Below are 20661 nucleotides of genomic sequence, written 5' to 3'. Positions count from 1 at the left end.
TAGACGAACGAACGTCTCTGTACATGCTCAGTTCTGAGAGATAAGTGTGTGTGAAAGCCGTCCTTCACCTAGCTTGTTATGAACACAAAGTTTCTTTTCAGTTTCAAACTCCAATCCATGCATATATATGGGTAGGTACGAGCTCCAACTCGGTTTGACAGTGAAAACTGCAGGAACTTCAAACCGGCACTAGGAAACAGACTGAGAAACCAGAGTAAAGTTTCTCCTGCAACTCGTTCCCTTGGTGTTAGATGAACGAACGTCTCTCCACTTGCTCAGTTCTGAGAGATACGTGTGTGTGTAAGCCGTCCTTCACCTTGCTTGTTGGGAACACAAAGTTTCTTTTCAGTTGCAAACACCGTTCCATACATATATATGGGGAGGTACAAGCTCCAACTCGGTTTTACAGTGAGAACTGCAGGAACTTCAAACCGGCACTAGGAAACAGACTGAGAAAGCAGAGTAAAAGTTTCCCCTGCAAACCGTTCCCTTGGTGCTAGACGAACGAACGTCTCTGTAAATGGTTAGTTCTGAGAGATAAGTATGTGTGAAAGCCGTCCTTCAACTAGCTTGTTGGGAACACAAAGTTTCTTTTCAGTTGCAAACACCAATCCATGCATATATATGGGGAGGTACTAACTCCAACTCGGTTTGACAGTGAAAACTGCAGGAACTTCAAACCGGCACTAGGAAACAGACTGAGAAAGCAGAGAAAAATTGTCCCTGCAACACGTTCCCTTGGTGCTAGACGAACGAACGTCTCTGTACATGCTCAGTTCTGAGAGATAAGTGGGTGTGAAAGCCGTCCTTCACCTAGCTTGTTATGAACACAAAGTTTCTTTTCAGTTTCAAACTCCAATCCATGCATATATATGGGTACGTACTAGCTCCAACTCGGTTTGACATTGAAAACTGCAGGAACTTCAAACCGGCACTAGGAAACAGACTGAGAAACCAGAGTAAAGTTTCTCCTGCAACTTGTTCCCTTTGTGCTAGATGAACGAACGTCTCTCCACTTGCTCAGTTCTGAGAGATAAGTGTGTGTGAAAGCCGTACTTCACCTAGCTTGTTTGTAACACAAAGTTTCTTTTCAGTTGCAAACACCGTTCCATACATATATATTGGGAGGTACAAGCTCCAACTCGGTTTTACAGTGAGAACTGCAGGAACTTCAAACCGGCACTAGGAAACACACTGAGAAACCAGAGTAAATTTTCTCCTGCAACTCGTTCCCTTGGTGCTAGATGAACGAACGTCTCTCCACTTGCTCAGTTCTGAAAGATAAGTGTGTGTGAAAGCCGTCCTTCAATTAGCTTGTTGGGAACACAAAGTTTCTTTTCAGTTGAAAACTCCATTCCATACATATATATGGGGAGGTACAAGCTCCAACTCGGTTTTACAGTGATAACTGCAGGAACTTCAAACCGGCACTAGGAAACAGACTGAGAAAGCAGAGAAAAATTGTCCCTGCAACACGTTCCCTTGGTGCTAGACGAACGAACGTCTCTGTACATGCTCAGTTCTGAGAGATAAGTGGGTGTGAAAGCCGTCCTTCACCTAGCTTGTTATGAACACAAAGTTTCTTTTCAGTTGCAAACACCGTTCCATACATATATATGGGCAGGTACAAGCTCCAACTCGGTTTTACAGTGAGAACTGCAGGAACTTCAAACCGGCACTAGGAAACAGACTGAGAAAGCAGAGTAATAGTGTCCCCTGCAAACCGTTCCCTTGGTGCTAGACGAACGAACGTCTCTGTACATGCTTAGTTCTGAGAGATAAGTATGTGTGAAAGCCGTCCTTCAACTAGCTTGTTGGGAACACAAAGTTTCTTTTCAGTTGCAAACACCAATCCATGCATATATATGGGGAGGTACTAACTCCAACTCGGTTTGACAGTGAAAACTGCAGGAACTTCAAACCGGCACTAGGAAACAGACTGAGAAAGCAGAGAAAAATTGTCCCTGCAACACGTTCCCTTTGTGCTAGACGAACGAACGTCTCTGTACATGCTCAGTTCTGAGAGATAAGTGGGTGTGAAAGCCGTCCTTCACCTAGCTTGTTATGAACACAAAGTTTCTTTTCAGTTTCAAACTCCAATCCATGCAATATATGGGTACGTACTAGCTCCAACTCGGTTTGACAGTGAAAACTGCAGGAACTTCAAACCGGCACTAGGAAACAGACTGAGAAACCAGAGTAAAGTTTCTCCTGCAACTCGTTCCCTTTGTGCTAGATGAACGAACGTCTCTCCACTTGCTCAGTTCTGAGAGATAACTGTGTGTGAAAGCCGTACTTCACCTAGCTTGTTTGTAACACAAAGTTTCTTTTCAGTTGCAAACACCGTTCCATACATATATATTGGGAGGTACAAGCTCCAACTCGGTTTTACAGTGAACTGCATGAACTTCAATCCGGCACTAGGAAACAGACTGAGAAAGCAGAGAAAAAGTGTCTCCTGCAACCCGTTCCCTTGGTGCTAGATGAACGATCGTCTCTCCACTTGCTCAGTTCTGAGAGATAATTGTGTGTGAAAGCCGTACTTCACCTAGCTTGTTGGGAACACAAAGTTTCTTTTCAGTTGCAAACACCGATCCATACATATATATGGGGAGGTTCAAGCTCCAACTCGGTTTTACAGTGAAAACTGCAGGAACTTCAAACCGGCACTAGGAAACAGACTGAGAAAGCAGAGTAAAAGTGTCTCCTGCAACCCGTTCCCTTGGTGCTAGATGAACGAACGTCTCTCCACTTGCTCAGTTCTGAGAGATAAGTGTGTGTGTAAGCCGTCCTTCACCTTGCTTGTTGGGAACACAAAGTATCTTTTCAGTTGCAAACTCCAATCCATACATATATATGGGGAGGTACAAGCTCCAACTCGGTTTTACAGTGAAAACTGCAGGAACTTCAAACCGGCACTAGGAAACAGACTGAGAAAGCAGAGAAAAATTGTCCCTGCAACACGTTCCCTTGGTGCTAGACGAACGAACGTCTCTGTACATGCTCAGTTCTGAGAGATAAGTGGGTGTGAAAGCCTTCCTTCACCTAGCTTGTTATGAACACAAAGTTTCTTTTCAGTTTCAAACTCCAATCCATGCATATATATGGGTAGGTACTAGCTCCAACTCGGTTTGACAGTGAAAACTGCAGGAACTTCAAACCGGCACTAGGAAACAGACTGAGAAACCAGAGTAAATTTTCTCCTGCAACTCGTTCCCTTGGTGCTAGATGAACGAACGTCTCTCCACTTGCTCAGTTCTGAGAGATAAGTGTGTGTGAAAGCCGTACTTCACCTAGCTTGTTGGGAACACAAAGTTTCTTTTCAGTTGCAAACACCGTTCCATACATATATATGGGCAGGTACAAGCTCCAACTCGGTTTTACAGTGAAAACTGCAGGAACTTCAAACCGGCACTAGGAAACAGACTGAGAAAGCAGAGTAAAAGTGTCTCCTGCAACCCGTTCCCTTGGTGCTAGATGAACGAACGTCTCTCCACTTGCTCAGTTCTGAGAGATAAGTGTGTGTGTAAGCCGTCCTTCACCTTGCTTGTTGGGAACACAAAGTTTCTTTTCAGTTGCAAACTCCAATCCATACATATATATGGGGAGGTACAAGCTCCAACTCGGTTTTACAGTGAAAACTGCAGGAACCTCAAACCGGCACTAGGAAACAGACTGAGAAAGCAGAGAAAATGTGTCTCCTGCAACCCGTTCCCTTGGTGCTAGATGAACGAACGTCTCTCCACTTGCTCAGTTCTGAGAGATAATTGTGTGTGAAAGCCGTACTTCACCTAGCTTGTTGGGAACACAAAGTTTCTTTTCAGTTGCAAACACCGTTCCATACATATATATGGGGAGGTACAAGCTCCAACTCGGTTTTACAGTGAGAACTGCAGGAACTTCAAACCGGAACTAGGAAACAGACTGAGAAATCATAGTAAATGTGTCCCCTGCAACCCGTTCCCTTGGTGCTAGACGAACGAATGTCTCTCCACTTGCTCAGTTCTGAGAGATAAGTGTGTGTGAAAGCCGTACTTCACCTAGCTTGTTTGTAACACAAAGTTTCTTTTCAGTTGCAAACACCGTTCCATACATATATATTGGGAGGTACAAGCTCCAACTCGGTTTTACAGTGAACTGCATGAACTTCAATCCGGCACTAGGAAACAGACTGAGAAAGCAGAGAAAAAGTGTCTCCTGCAACCCGTTCCCTTGGTGCTAGATGAACGATCGTCTCTCCACTTGCTCAGTTCTGAGAGATAATTGTGTGTGAAAGCCGTACTTCACATAGCTTGTTGGGAACACAAAGTTTCTTTTCAGTTGCAAACACCGTTCCATACATATATATGGGGAGGTTCAAGCTCCAACTCGGTTTTACAGTGAAAAATGCAGGAACTTCAAACCGGCACTAGGAAACAGACTGAGAAAGCAGAGTAAAAGTGTCTCCTGCAACCCGTTCCCTTGGTGCTAGATGAACGAACGTCTCTCCACTTGCTCAGTTCTGAGAGATAAGTGTGTGTGTAAGCCGTCCTTCACCTTGCTTGTTGGGAACACAAAGTTTCTTTTCAGTTGCAAACTCCAATCCATACATATATATGGGGAGGTACAAGCTCCAACTCGGTTTTACAGTGAAAACTGCAGGAACTTCAAACCGGCACTAGGAAACAGACTGAGAAAGCAGAGAAAAATTGTCCCTGCAACACGTTCCCTTGGTGGTAGACGAACGAACGTCTCTGTACATGCTCAGTTCTGAGAGATAAGTGGGTGTGAAAGCCGTCCTTCACCTAGCTTGTTATGAACACAAAGTTTCTTTTCAGTTTCAAACTCCAATCCATGCATATATATGGGTAGGTACTAGCTCCAACTCGGTTTGACAGTGAAAACTGCAGGAACTTCAAACCGGCACTAGGAAACAGACTGAGAAACCAGAGTAAATTTTCTCCTGCAACTCGTTCCCTTGGTGCTAGATGAACGAACGTCTCTCCACTTGCTCAGTTCTGAGAGATAAGTGTGTGTGAAAGCCGTACTTCACCTAGCTTGTTGGGAACACAAAGTTTCTTTTCAGTTGCAAACACCGTTCCATACATATATATGGGCAGGTACAAGCTCCAACTCGGTTTTACAGTGAAAACTGCAGGAACTTCAAACCGGCACTAGGAAACAGACTGAGAAAGCAGAGTAAAAGTGTCTCCTGCAACCCGTTCCCTTGGTGCTAGATGAACGAACGTCTCTCCACTTGCTCAGTTCTGAGAGATAAGTGTGTGTGTAAGCCGACCTTCACCTTGCTTGTTGGGAACACAAAGTTTCTTTTCAGTTGCAAACTCCAATCCATACATATATATGGGGAGGTACAAGCTCCAACTCGGTTTTACAGTGAAAACTGCAGGAACCTCAAACCGGCACTAGGAAACAGACTGAGAAAGCAGAGAAAATGTGTCTCCTGCAACCCGTTCCCTTGGTGCTAGATGAACGAACGTCTCTCCACTTGCTCAGTTCTGAGAGATAATTGTGTGTGAAAGCCGTACTTCACCTAGCTTGTTGGGAACACAAAGTTTCTTTTCAGTTGCAAACACCGTTCCATACATATATATGGGGAGGTACAAGCTCCAACTCGGTTTTACAGTGAGAACTGCAGGAACTTCAAACCGGAACTAGGAAACAGACTGAGAAATCATAGTAAATGTGTCCCCTGCAACCCGTTCCCTTGGTGCTAGACGAACGAACGTCTCTGTACATGCTCAGTTCTGAGAGATAAGTATGTGTGAAAGCCGTCCTTCAACTAGCTTGTTGGGAACACAAAGTTTCTTTTCAGTTGCAAACACCAATCCATGCATATATATGGGGAGGTACTAACTCCAACTCGGTTTTACAGTGAAAACTGCAGGAACTTCAAACCGGCACTAGGAAACAGACTGAGAAAGCAGAGAAAAATTGTCCCTGCAACACGTTCCCTTGGTGGTAGACGAACGAACGTCTCTGTACATGCTCAGTTCTGAGAGATAAGTGGGTGTGAAAGCCGTCCTTCACCTAGCTTGTTATGAACACAAAGTTTCTTTTCAGTTTCAAACTCCAATCCATGCATATATATGGGTAGGTACTAGCTCCAACTCGGTTTGACAGTGAAAACTGCAGGAACTTCAAACCGGCACTAGGAAACAGACTGACAAACCAGAGTAAAGTTTCTCCTGCAACTCGTTCCCTTGGTGCTAGATGAACGAACGTCTCTCCACTTGCTCAGTTCTGAGAGATAAGTGTGTGTGAAAGCCGTACTTCACCTAGCTTGTTGGGAACACAAAGTTTCTTTTCAGTTGCAAACACCGTTCCATACATATATATGGGCAGGTACAAGCTCCAACTCGGTTTTACAGTGAAAACTGCAGGAACTTCAAACCGGCACTAGGAAACAGACTGAGAAAGCAGAGTAAAAGTGTCTCCTGCAACCCGTTCCCTTGGTGCTAGATGAACGAACGTCTCTCCACTTGCTCAGTTCTGAGAGATAAGTGTGTGTGTAAGCCGTCCTTCACCTTGCTTGTTGGGAACACAAAGTTTCTTTTCAGTTGCAAACTCCAATCCATACATATATATGGGGAGGTACAAGCTCCAACTCGGTTTTACAGTGAAAACTGCAGGAACCTCAAACCGGCACTAGGAAACAGACTGAGAAAGCAGAGAAAATGTGTCTCCTGCAACCCGTTCCCTTGGTGCTAGATGAACGAACGTCTCTCCACTTGCTCAGTTCTGAGAGATAATTGTGTGTGAAAGCCGTACTTCACCTAGCTTGTTGGGAACACAAAGTTTCTTTTCAGTTGCAAACACCGTTCCATACATATATATGGGGAGGTACAAGCTCCAACTCGGTTTTACAGTGAGAACTGCAGGAACTTCAAACCGGAACTAGGAAACAGACTGAGAAATCATAGTAAATGTGTCCCCTGCAACCCGTTCCCTTGGTGCTAGACGAACGAACGTCTCTGTACATGCTCAGTTCTGAGAGATAAGTATGTGTGAAAGCCGTCCTTCAACTAGCTTGTTGGGAACACAAAGTTTCTTTTCAGTTGCAAACACCAATCCATGCATATATATGGGGAGGTACTAACTCCAACTCGTTTTGACAGTGAAAACTGCAGGAACTTCAAACCGTCACTAGGAAACACACTGAGAAACCAGAGAAAAATTGTCCCTGCAACACGTTCCCTTGGTGCTAGACGAACGAACGTCTCTGTACATGCTCAGTTCTGAGAGATAAGTGTGTGTGAAAGCCCTCCTTCACCTAGCTTGTTATGAACACAAAGTTTCTTTTCAGTTTCAAACTCCAATCCATGCATATATATGGGTTGGTACGAGCTCCAACTCGGTTTGACAGTGAAAACTGCAGGAACTTCAAACCGGCACTAGGAAACAGACTGACAAACCAGAGTAAAGTTTCTCCTGCAACTCGTTCCCTTTGGTGTTAGATGAACGAACGTCTCTCCACTTGCTCAGTTCTGAGAGATAAGTGTGTGTGTAAGCCGTCCTTCACCTTGCTTGTTGGGAACACAAAGTTTCTTTTCAGTTGCAAACACCGTTCCATACATATATATGGGGAGGTACAAGCTCCAACTCGGTTTTACAGTGAGAACTGCAGGAACTTCAAACCGGCAGTAGGAAACAGACTGAGAAAGCAGAGTAAAAGTGTCCCCTGCAAACCGTTCCCTTGGTGCTAGACGAACGAACGTCTCTGTACATGCTTAGTTCTGAGAGATAAGTATGTGTGAAAGCCGTCCTTCAACTAGCTTGTTGGGAACACAAAGTTTCTTTTCAGTTGCAAACACCAATCCATGCATATATATGGGGAGGTACTAACTCCAACTCGGTTTGACAGTGAAAACTGCAGGAACTTCAAACCGGCACTAGGAAACAGACTGAGAAAGCAGAGAAAAATTGTCCCTGCAACACGTTCCCTTGGTGCTAGACGAACGAACGTCTCTGTACATGCTCAGTTCTGAGAGATAAGTGGGTGTGAAAGCCGTCCTTCACCTAGCTTGTTATGAACACAAAGTTTCTTTTCAGTTTCAAACTCCAATCCATGCATATATATGGGTACGTACTAGCTCCAACTCGGTTTGACAGTGAAAACTGCAGGAACTTCAAACCGGCACTAGGAAACAGACTGAGAAACCAGAGTAAAGTTTCTCCTGCAACTCGTTCCCTTTGTGCTAGATGAACGAACGTCTCTCCACTTGCTCAGTTCTGAGAGATAAGTGTGTGTGAAAGCCGTACTTCACCTAGCTTGTTTGTAACACAAAGTTTCTTTTCAGTTGCAAACACCGTTCCATACATATATATTGGGAGGTACAAGCTCCAACTCGGTTTTACAGTGAGAACTGCAGGAACTTCAAACCGGCACTAGGAAACACACTGAGAAACCAGAGTAAATTTTCTCCTGCAACTCGTTCCCTTGGTGCTAGATGAACGAACGTCTCTCCACTTGCTCAGTTCTGAAAGATAAGTGTGTGTGAAAGCCGTCCTTCAATTAGCTTGTTGGGAACACAAAGTTTCTTTTCAGTTGAAAACTCCATTCCATACATATATATGGGGAGGTACAAGCTCCAACTCGGTTTTACAGTGATAACTGCAGGAACTTCAAACCGGCACTAGGAAACACACTGAGAAACCAGAGTAAAGTTTCTCCTGCAACTCGTTCCTTTGGTGCTAGATGAACAAACGTCTCTGTACATGATCATTTCTGAGAGATATGTGTGTGTGAAAGCCGTCCTTCAATTAGCTTGTTGGGAACACAAAGTTTCTTTTCAGTTGAAAACTCCATTCCATACATATATATGGGGAGGTACAAGCTCCAACTCGGTTTTACAGTGATAACTGCAGGAACTTCAAACCGGCACTAGGAAACACACTGAGAAACCAGAGTAAATTTTCTCCTGCAACTCGTTCCCTTGGTGCTAGATGAACGAACGTCTCTCCACTTGCTCAGTTCTGAAAGATAAGTGTGTGTGAAAGCCGTCCTTCAATTAGCTTGTTGATAACACAGTTTTTTTCAGTAGCAAATTCCATTCCTTGCATATATATGGGGAGGTACAAGCTCCAACTCGGTTTTACAGTGAACTGCAGGAACTTCAAACCGGCACTAGGAAACAGACTGAGAAAGCAGAGAAAAAGTGTCTCCTGCAACCCGTTCCCTTGGTGCTAGATCAACGAATGTCTCTCCACTTGCTCAGTTCTGAGAGATAAGTGTGTGTGAAAGCCGTACTTCACCTAGCTTGTTGGGAACACAAAGTTTCTTTTCAGTTGCAAACACCGTTCCATACAGATATATGGGGAGGTACAAGCTCCAACTCGGTTTTACAGTGAGAATTGCAGGAACTTCAAACCGGCACTAGGAAACAGACTGAGAAAGCAGAGTAAAAGTGTCCCCTGCAAACCGTTCCCTTGGTGCTAGACGAACGAACGTCTCTGTACATGCTTAGTTCTGAGAGATAAGTATGTGTGAAAGCCGTCCTTCAACTAGCTTGTTGGGAACACAAAGTTTCTTTTCAGTTGCAAACACCAATCCATGCATATATATGGGGAGGTACTAACTCCAACTCGGTTTGACAGTGAAAACTGCAGGAACTTCAAACCGGCACTAGGAAACAGACTGAGAAAGCAGAGAAAAATTGTCCCTGCAACACGTTCCCTTGGTGCTAGACGAACGAACGTCTCTGTACATGCTCAGTTCTGAGAGATAAGTGGGTGTGAAAGCCGTCCTTCACCTAGCTTGTTATGAACACAAAGTTTCTTTTCAGTTTCAAACTCCAATCCATGCATATATATGGGTACGTACTAGCTCCAACTCGGTTTGACAGTGAAAACTACAGGAACTTCAAACCGGCACTAGGAAACAGACTGAGAAACCAGAGTAAAGTTTCTCCTGCAACTCGTTCCCTTTGTGCTAGATGAACGAACGTCTCTCCACTTGCTCAGTTCTGAGAGATAAGTGTGTGTGAAAGCCGTACTTCACCTAGCTTGTTTGTAACACAAAGTTTCTTTTCAGTTGCAAACACCGTTCCATACATATATATTGGGAGGTACAAGCTCCAACTCGGTTTTACAGTGAGAACTGCAGGAACTTCAAACCGGCACTAGGAAACACACTGAGAAACCAGAGTAAATTTTCTCCTGCAACTCGTTCCCTTGGTGCTAGATGAACGAACGTCTCTCCACTTGCTCAGTTCTGAAAGATAAGTGTGTGTGAAAGCCGTCCTTCAATTAGCTTGTTGGGAACACAAAGTTTCTTTTCAGTTGAAAACTCCATTCCATACATATATATGGGGAGGTACAAGCTCCAACTCGGTTTTACAGTGATAACTGCAGGAACTTCAAACCGGCACTAGGAAACACACTGAGAAACCAGAGTAAATTTTCTCCTGCAACTCGTTCCCTTGGTGCTAGATGAACGAACGTCTCTCCACTTGCTCAGTTCTGAAAGATAAGTGTGTGTGAAAGCCGTCCTTCAATTAGCTTGTTGATAACACAAAGTTTCTTTTCAGTAGCAAATTCCATTCCTTGCATATATATGGGGAGGTACAAGCTCCAACTCGGTTTTACAGTGAACTGCAGGAACTTCAAACCGGCACTAGGAAACAGACTGAGAAAGCAGAGAAAAAGTGTCTCCTGCAACCCGTTCCCTTGGTGCTAGATGAACGAACGTCTCTCCACTTGCTCAGTTCTGAGAGATAAGTGTGTGCGAAAGCCGTCCTTCACCTAGCTTGTTGGGAACACAAAGTTTCTTTTCAGTTGCAAACACCAATCCATGCATATATATGGGGAGGTACTATCTCCAACTCGGTTTGACAGTGAAAACTGCAGGAATTTCAAACCGGCACTAGGAAACACACTGAGAAACCAGAGTAAAGTTTCTCCTGCAACTCGTTCCTTTGGTGCTAGATGAACGAAAGTCTCTGTACATGCTCATTTCTGAGAGATATGTGTGTGTGAAAGCCGTCCTTCAATTAGCTTGTTGGGAACACAAAGTTTCTTTTCAGTTGCAAACTCCATTCCATACATATATATGGGGAGGTACAAGCTCCAACTCGGTTTTACTGTGAAAACTGCAGGAACTTCAAACCGGCACTAGGAAACAGACTGATAAAGCAGAGAAAAATTGTCCCTGCAACACGTTCCCTTGGTACTAGACGAACGAACGTCTCTGTACATGCTCAGTTCTGAGAGATAAGTGTGTGTGAAAGCCGTCCTTCAATTAGCTTGTTGATAACACAGTTTTTTTCAGTAGCAAATTCCATTCCTTGCATATATATGGGGAGGTACAAGCTCCAACTCGGTTTTACAGTGAACTGCAGGAACTTCAAACCGGCACTAGGAAACAGACTGAGAAAGCAGAGAAAAAGTGTCTCATGCAAACCGTTCCCTTGGTGCTAGACGAACGAACGTCTCTGTACATGCTTAGTTCTGAGAGATAAGTATGTGTGAAAGCCGTCCTTCAACTAGCTTGTTGGGAACACAATGTTTCTTTTCAGTTGCAAACACCAATCCATGCATATATATGGGGAGGTACTAACTCCAACTCGGTTTGACAGTGAAAACTGCAGGAACTTCAAACCGGCACTAGGAAACAGACTGAGAAAGCAGAGAAAAATTGTCCCTGCAACACGTTCCCTTGGTGCTAGACGAACGAACGTCTCTGTACATGCTCAGTTCTGAGAGATAAGTGGGTGTGAAAGCCGTCCTTCACCTAGCTTGTTATGAACACAAAGTTTCTTTTCAGTTTCAAACTCCAATCCATGCATATATATGGGTACGTACTAGCTCCAACTCGGTTTGACAGTGAAAACTACAGGAACTTCAAACCGGCACTAGGAAACAGACTGAGAAACCAGAGTAAAGTTTCTCCTGCAACTCGTTCCCTTTGTGCTAGATGAACGAACGTCTCTCCACTTGCTAGGTTCTGAGAGATAAGTGTGTGTGAAAGCCGTACTTCACCTAGCTTGTTTGTAACACAAAGTTTCTTTTCAGTTGCAAACACCGTTCCATACATATATATTGGGAGGTACAAGCTCCAACTCGGTTTTACAGTGAGAACTGCAGGAACTTCAAACCGGCACTAGGAAACACACTGAGAAACCAGAGTAAATTTTCTCCTGCAACTCGTTCCCTTGGTGCTAGATGAACGAACGTCTCTCCACTTGCTCAGTTCTGAAAGATAAGTGTGTGTGAAAGCCGTCCTTCAATTAGCTTGTTGGGAACACAAAGTTTCTTTTCAGTTGAAAACTCCATTCCATACATATATATGGGGAGGTACAAGCTCCAACTCGGTTTTACAGTGATAACTGCAGGAACTTCAAACCGGCACTAGGAAACACACTGAGAAACCAGAGTAAATTTTCTCCTGCAACTCGTTCCCTTGGTGCTAGATGAACGAACGTCTCTCCACTTGCTCAGTTCTGAAAGATAAGTGTGTGTGAAAGCCGTCCTTCAATTAGCTTGTTGATAACACAAAGTTTCTTTTCAGTAGCAAATTCCATTCCTTGCATATATATGGGGAGGTACAAGCTCCAACTCGGTTTTACAGTGAACTGCAGGAACTTCAAACCGGCACTAGGAAACAGACTGAGAAAGCAGAGAAAAAGTGTCTCCTGCAACCCGTTCCCTTGGTGCTAGATGAACGAACGTCTCTCCACTTGCTCAGTTCTGAGAGATAAGTGTGTGCGAAAGCCGTCCTTCACCTAGCTTGTTGGGAACACAAAGTTTCTTTTCAGTTGCAAACACCAATCCATGCATATATATGGGGAGGTACTATCTCCAACTCGGTTTGACAGTGAAAACTGCAGGAATTTCAAACCGGCACTAGGAAACACACTGAGAAACCAGAGTAAAGTTTCTCCTGCAACTCGTTCCTTTGGTGCTAGATGAACGAAAGTCTCTGTACATGCTCATTTCTGAGAGATATGTGTGTGTGAAAGCCGTCCTTCAATTAGCTTGTTGGGAACACAAAGTTTCTTTTCAGTTGCAAACTCCATTCCATACATATATATGGGGAGGTACAAGCTCCAACTCGGTTTTACTGTGAAAACTGCAGGAACTTCAAACCGGCACTAGGAAACAGACTGATAAAGCAGAGAAAAATTGTCCCTGCAACACGTTCCCTTGGTACTAGACGAACGAACGTCTCTGTACATGCTCAGTTCTGAGAGATAAGTGTGTGTGAAAGCCGTCCTTCAATTAGCTTGTTGATAACACAGTTTTTTTCAGTAGCAAATTCCATTCCTTGCATATATATGGGGAGGTACAAGCTCCAACTCGGTTTTACAGTGAACTGCAGGAACTTCAAACCGGCACTAGGAAACAGACTGAGAAAGCAGAGAAAAAGTGTCTCCTGCAACCCGTTCCCTTGGTGCTAGATGAACGAACGTCTCTCCACTTGCTCAGTTCTGAGAGATAAGTGTGTGTGAAAGCCGTACTTCACCTAGCTTGTTGGGAACACAAAGTTTCTTTTCAGTTGCAAACACCGTTCCATACATATATATGGGGAGGTACAAGCTCCAACTCGGTTTTACAGTGAGAATTGCAGGAACTTCAAACCGGCACTAGGAAACAGACTGAGAAAGCAGAGTAAAAGTGTCCCCTGCAAACCGTTCCCTTGGTGCTAGACGAACGAACGTCTCTGTACATGCTTAGTTCTGAGAGATAAGTATGTGTGAAAGCCGTCCTTCAACTAGCTTGTTGGGAACACAAAGTTTCTTTTCAGTTGCAAAAACCAATCCATGCATATATATGGGGAGGTACTAACTCCAACTCGGTTTGACAGTGAAAACTGCAGGAACTTCAAACCGGCACTAGGAAACAGACTGAGAAAGCAGAGAAAAATTGTCCCTGCAACACGTTCCCTTGGTGCTAGACGAACGAACGTCTCTGTACATGCTCAGTTCTGAGAGATAAGTGGGTGTGAAAGCCGTCCTTCAATTAGCTTGTTGGGAACACAAAGTTTCTTTTCAGTTGAAAACTCCATTCCATACATATATATGGGGAGGTACAAGCTCCAACTCGGTTTTACAGTGATAACTGCAGGAACTTCAAACCGGCACTAGGAAACACACTGAGAAACCAGAGTAAAGTTTCTCCTGCAACTCGTTCCTTTGGTGCTAGATGAACAAACGTCTCTGTACATGCTCATTTCTGAGAGATATGTGTGTGTGAAAGCCGTCCTTCAATTAGCTTGTTGGGAACACAAAGTTTCTTTTCAGTTGAAAACTCCATTCCATACATATATATGGGGAGGTACAAGCTCCAACTCGGTTTTACAGTGATAACTGCAGGAACTTCAAACCGGCACTAGGAAACAGACTGATAAAGCAGAGAAAAATTGTCCCTGCAACACGTTCCCTTGGTACTAGACGAACGAACGTCTCTGTACATGCTCAGTTCTGAGAGATAATTGTGTGTGAAAGCCGTCCTTCACCTAGCTTGTTATGAACACAAAGTTTCTTTTCAGTTTCAAACTCCAATCCATGCATATATATGGGTACGTACTAGCTCCAACTCGGTTTGACAGTGAAAACTGCAGGAACTTCAAACCGGCACTAGGAAACAGACTGAGAATCCAGAGTAAAGTTTCTCCTGCAACTCGTTCCCTTTGTGCTAGATGAACGAACGTCTCTCCACTTGCTCAGTTCTGAGAGATAAGTGTGTGTGAAAGCCGTACTTCACCTAGCTTGTTTGTAACACAAAGTTTCTTTTCAGTTGCAAACACCGTTCCATACATATATATTGGGAGGTACAAGCTCCAACTCGGTTTTACAGTGAGAACTGCAGGAACTTCAAACCGGCACTAGGAAACACACTGAGAAACCAGAGTAAATTTTCTCCTGCAACTCGTTCCCTTGGTGCTAGATGAACGAACGTCTCTCCACTTGCTCAGTTCTGAAAGATAAGTGTGTGTGAAAGCCGTCCTTCAATTAGCTTGTTGGGAACACAAAGTTTCTTTTCACTTGAAAACTCCATTCTATACATATATATGGGGAGGTACAAGCTCCAACTCGGTTTTACAGTGATAACTGCAGGAACTTCAAACCGGCACTAGGAAACACACTGAGAAACCAGAGTAAAGTTTCTCCTGCAACTCGTTCCTTTGGTGCTAGATGAACAAACGTCTCTGTACATGATCATTTCTGAGAGATATGTGTGTGTGAAAGCCGTCCTTCAATTAGCTTGTTGGGAACACAAAGTTTCTTTTCAGTTGAAAACTCCAATCCATACATATATATGGGGAGGTACAAGCTCCAACTCGGTTTTACAGTGATAACTGCAGGAACTTCAAACCGGCACTAGGAAACACACTGAGAAACCAGAGTAAATTTTCTCCTGCAACTCGTTCCCTTGGTGCTAGATGAACGAAAGTCTCTCCACTTGCTCAGTTCTGAAAGATATGTGTGTGTGAAAGCCGTACTTCAATTAGCTTGTTGATAACACAAAGTTTCTTTTCAGTAGCAAATTCCATTCCTTGCATATATATGGGGAGGTACAAGCTCCAACTCGGTTTTACAGTGAACTGCAGGAACTTCAAACCGGCACTAGGAAACAGACTGAGAAAGCAGAGAAAAAGTGTCTCCTGCAACCCGTTCCCTTGGTGCTAGATGAACGAACGTCTCTCCACTTGCTCAGTTCTGAGGGATAAGTGTGTGTGAAAGCCGTCCTTCACCTAGCTTGTTGGGAACACAAAGTTTCTTTTCAGTTGCAAACACCAATCCATGCATATATATGGGGAGGTACTATCTCCAACTCGGTTTTACAGTGAACTGCAGGAACTTCAAACCGGCACTAGGAAACAGACTGAGAAACCAGATTAAAGTTTCTCCTGCAACTCGTTCCCTTTGTGCTAGATGAACGAACGTCTCTCCACTTGCTCAGTTCTGAGAGATAAGTGTGTGTGAAAGCCGTACTTCACCTAGCTTGTTTGTAACACAAAGTTTCTTTTCAGTTGCAAACACCGTTCCATACATATATATTGGGAGGTACAAGCTCCAACTCGGTTTTACAGTGAGAACTGCAGGAACTTCAAACCGGCACTAGGAAACACACTGAGAAACCAGAGTAAATTTTCTCCTGCAACTCGTTCCCTTGGTGCTAGATGAACGAACGTCTCTCCACTTGCTCATTTCTGAAAGATAAGTGTGTGTGAAAGCCGTCCTTCAATTAGCTTGTTGGGAACACAAAGTTTCTTTTCAGTTGAAAACTCCATTCCATACATATATATGGGGAGGTACAAGCTCCAACTCGGTTTTACAGTGATAACTGCAGGAACTTCAAACCGGCACTAGGAAACACACTGAGAAACCAGAGTAAAGTTTCTCCTGCAACTCGTTCCTTTGGTGCTAGATGAACAAACGTCTCTGTACATGATCATTTCTGAGAGATATGTGTGTGTGAAAGCCGTCCTTCAATTAGCTTGTTGGGAACACAAAGTTTCTTTTCAGTTGAAAACTCCATTCCATACATATATATGGGGAGGTACAAGCTCCAACTCGGTTTTACAGTGATAACTGCAGGAACTTCAAACCGGCACTAGGAAACACACTGAGAAACCAGAGTAAATTTTCTCCTGCAACTCGTTCCCTTGATGCAAGATGAACGAACGTCTCTCCACTTGCTCAGTTCTGAAAGATAAGTGTGTGTGAAAGCCGTCCTTCAATTAGCTTGTTGATAACACAAAGTTTCTTTTCAGTAGCAAATTCCATTCCTTGCATATATATGGGGAGGTACAAGCTCCAACTCGGTTTTACAGTGAACTGCAAGAACTTCAAACCGGCACTAGGAAACAGACTGAGAAAGCAGAGACAAAGTGTCTCCTGCAACCCGTTCCCTTGGTGCTAGATGAACGAACGTCTCTCCACTTGCTCAGTTCTGAGAGATAAGTGTGTGTGAAAGCCGTCCTTCACCTAGCTTGTTGGGAACACAAAGTTTCTTTTCAGTTGCAAACACCAATCCATGCATATATATGGGGAGGTACTATCTCCAACTCCGTTTGACACTGAAAACTGCAGGAATTTCAAACCGGCACTAGGAAACACACTGAGAAACCAGAGTAAAGTTTCTCCTGCAACTCGTTCCTTTGGTGCTAGATGAACGAAAGTCTCTGTACATGCTCATTTCTGAGAGATATGTGTGTGTGAAAGCCGTCCTTCAATTAGCTTGTTGGGAACACAAAGTTTCTTTTCAGTTGCAAACTCCATTCCATACATATATATGGGGAGGTACAAGCTCCAACTCGGTTTTACTGTGAAAACTGCAGGAACTTCAAACCTTCACTAGGAAACAGACTGATAAAGCTGAGAAAAATTGTCCCTGCAACACGTTCCCTTGGTGCTAGACGAACGAACGTCTCTGTACATGCTCAGTTCTGAGAGATAAGTGTGTGTGAAAGCCGTCCTTCACCTAGCTTGTTGGGAACACAAAGTTTCTTTTCAGTTGCAAACACCAATCCATGCATATATATGGGGAGGTACTATCTCCAACTCGGTTTTACAGTGAACTGCAGGAACTTCAAACCGGCACTAGGAAACAGACTGAGAAACCAGAGTAAAGTTTCTCCTGCAACTCGTTCCCTTTGTGCTAGATGAACGAACGTCTCTCCACTTGCTCAGTTCTGAGAGATAAGTGTGTGTGAAAGCCGTACTTCACCTAGCTTGTTTGTAACACAAAGTTTCTTTTCAGTTGCAAACACCGTTCCATACATATATATTGGGAGGTACAAGCTCCAACTCGGTTTTACAGTGAGAACTGCAGGAACTTCAAACCGGCACTAGGAAACACACTGAGAAACCAGAGTAAATTTTCTCCTGCAACTCGTTCCCTTGGTGCTAGATGAACGAACGTCTCTCCACTTGCTCAGTTCTGAAAGATAAGTGTGTGTGAAAGCCGTCCTTCAATTAGCTTGTTGGGAACACAAAGTTTCTTTTCAGTTGAAAACTCCATTCCATACATATATATGGGGAGGTACAAGCTCCAACTCGGTTTTACAGTGATAACTGCAGGAACTTCAAACCGGCACTAGGAAACACACTGAGAAACCAGAGTAAAGTTTCTCCTGCAACTCGTTCCTTTGGTGCTAGATGAACAAACGTCTCTGTACATGATCATTTCTGAGAGATATGTGTGTGTGAAAGCCGTCCTTCAATTAGCTTGTTGGGAACACAAAGTTTCTTTTCAGTTGAAAACTCCATTCCATACATATATATGGGGAGGTACAAGCTCCAACTCGGTTTTACAGTGAAAACTGCAGGAACTTCAAACCGGCACTAGGAAACACACTGAGAAACCAGAGTAAATTTTCTCCTGCAACTCGTTCCCTTGGTGCTAGATGAACGAACGTCTCTCCACTTGCTCAGTTCTGAAAGATAAGTGTGTGTGAAAGCCGTCCTTCAATTAGCTTGTTGATAACACAAAGTTTCTTTTCAGTAGCAAATTCCATTCCTTGCATATATATGGGGAGGTACAAGCTCCAACTCGGTTTTACAGTGAACTGCAGGAACTTCAAACCGGCACTAGGAAACAGACTGAGAAAGCAGAGAAAAAGTGTCTCCTGCAACCCGTTCCCTTGGTGCTAGATCAACGAACGTCTCTCCACTTGCTCAGTTCTGAGAGATAAGTGTGTGTGAATGCCGTACTTCACCTAGCTTGTTGGGAACACAAAGTTTCTTTTCAGTTGCAAACACCAATCCATGCATATATATGGGGAGGTACAAGCTCCAACTCGGTTTTACAGTGATAACTGCAGGAACTTCAAACCGGCACTAGGAAACACACTGAGAAACCAGAGTAAATTTTCTCCTGCAACTCGTTCCCTTGGTGCTAGATGAACGAAAGTCTCTCCACTTGCTCAGTTCTGAAAGATATGTGTGTGTGAAAGCCGTCCTTCAATTAGCTTGTTGATAACACAAAGTTTCTTTTCAGTAGCAAATTCCATTCCTTGCATATATATGGGGAGGTACAAGCTCCAACTCGGTTTTACAGTGAACTGCAGGAACTTCAAACCGGCACTAGGAAACAGACTGAGAAAGCAGAGAAAAAGTGTCTCCTGCAACCCGTTCCCTTGGTGCTAGATGAACGAACGTCTCTCCACTTGCTCAGTTCTGAGAGATAAGTGTGTGTGAAAGCCGTCCTTCACCTAGCTTGTTGGGAACACAAAGTTTCTTTTCAGTTGCAAACACCAATCCATGCATATATATGGGGAGGTACTATCTCCAACTCGGTTTTACAGTGAACTGCAGGAACTTCAAACCGGCACTAGGAAACAGACTGAGAAACCAGATTAAAGTTTCTCCTGCAACTCGTTCCCTTTGTGCTAGATGAACGAACGTCTCTCCACTTGCTCAGTTCTGAGAGATAAGTGTGTGTGAAAGCCGTACTTCACCTAGCTTGTTTGTAACACAAAGTTTCTTTTCAGTTGCAAACACCGTTCCATACATATATATTGGGAGGTACAAGCTCCAACTCGGTTTTACAGTGAGAACTGCAGGAACTTCAAACCGGCACTAGGAAACACACTGAGAAACCAGAGTAAATTTTCTCCTGCAACTCGTTCCCTTGGTGCTAGATGAACGAACGTCTCTCCACTTGCTCATTTCTGAAAGATAAGTGTGTGTGAAAGCCGTCCTTCAAGTAGCTTGTTGGGAACACAAAGTTTCTTTTCAGTTGAAAACTCCATTCCATACATATATATGGGGAGGTACAAGCTCCAACTCGGTTTTACAGTGATAACTGCAGGAACTTCAAACCGGCACTAGGAAACACACTGAGAAACCAGAGTAAAGTTTCTCCTGCAACTCGTTCCTTTGGTGCTAGATGAACAAACGTCTCTGTACATGATCATTTCTGAGAGATATGTGTGTGTGAAAGCCGTCCTTCAATTAGCTTGTTGGGAACACAAAGTTTCTTTTCAGTTGAAAACTCCATTCCTTACATATATATGGGGAGGTACAAGCTCCAACTCGGTTTTACAGTGATAACTGCAGGAACTTCAAACCGGCACTAGGAAACACACTGAGAAACCAGAGTAAATTTTCTCCTGCAACTCGTTCCCTTGGTGCTAGATGAACGAACGTCTCTCCACTTGCTCAGTTCTGAAAGATAAGTGTGTGTGAAAGCCGTCCTTCAATTAGCTTGTTGATAACACAAAGTTTCTTTTCAGTAGCAAATTCCATTCCTTGCATATATATGGGGAGGTACAAGCTCCAACTCGGTTTTACAGTGAACTGCAAGAACTTCAAACCGGCACTAGGAAACAGACTGAGAAAGCAGAGAAAAAGTGTCTCCTGCAGCCCGTTCCCTTGGTGCTAGATGAACGAACGTCTCTCCACTTGCTCAGTTCTGAGAGATAAGTGTGTGTGAAAGCCGTCCTTCACCTAGCTTGTTGGGAACACAAAGTTTCTTTTCAGTTGCAAACACCAATCCATGCATATATATGGGGAGGTACTATCTCCAACTCCGTTTGACAGTGAAAACTGCAGGAATTTCAAACCGGCACTAGGAAACACACTGAGAAACCAGAGTAAAGTTTCTCCTGCAACTCGTTCCTTTGGTGCTAGATGAACGAAAGTCTCTGTACATGCTCATTTCTGAGAGATATGTGTGTGTGAAAGCCGTCCTTCAATTAGCTTGTTGGGAACACAA

Source organism: Camelus dromedarius, chromosome 23 (assembly GCF_036321535.1).
Source record: "Camelus dromedarius isolate mCamDro1 chromosome 23, mCamDro1.pat, whole genome shotgun sequence".
NCBI classification, from domain to species: Eukaryota; Metazoa; Chordata; class Mammalia; order Artiodactyla; family Camelidae; genus Camelus; species Camelus dromedarius.
This window is presented reverse-complemented; position numbering follows the sequence as displayed.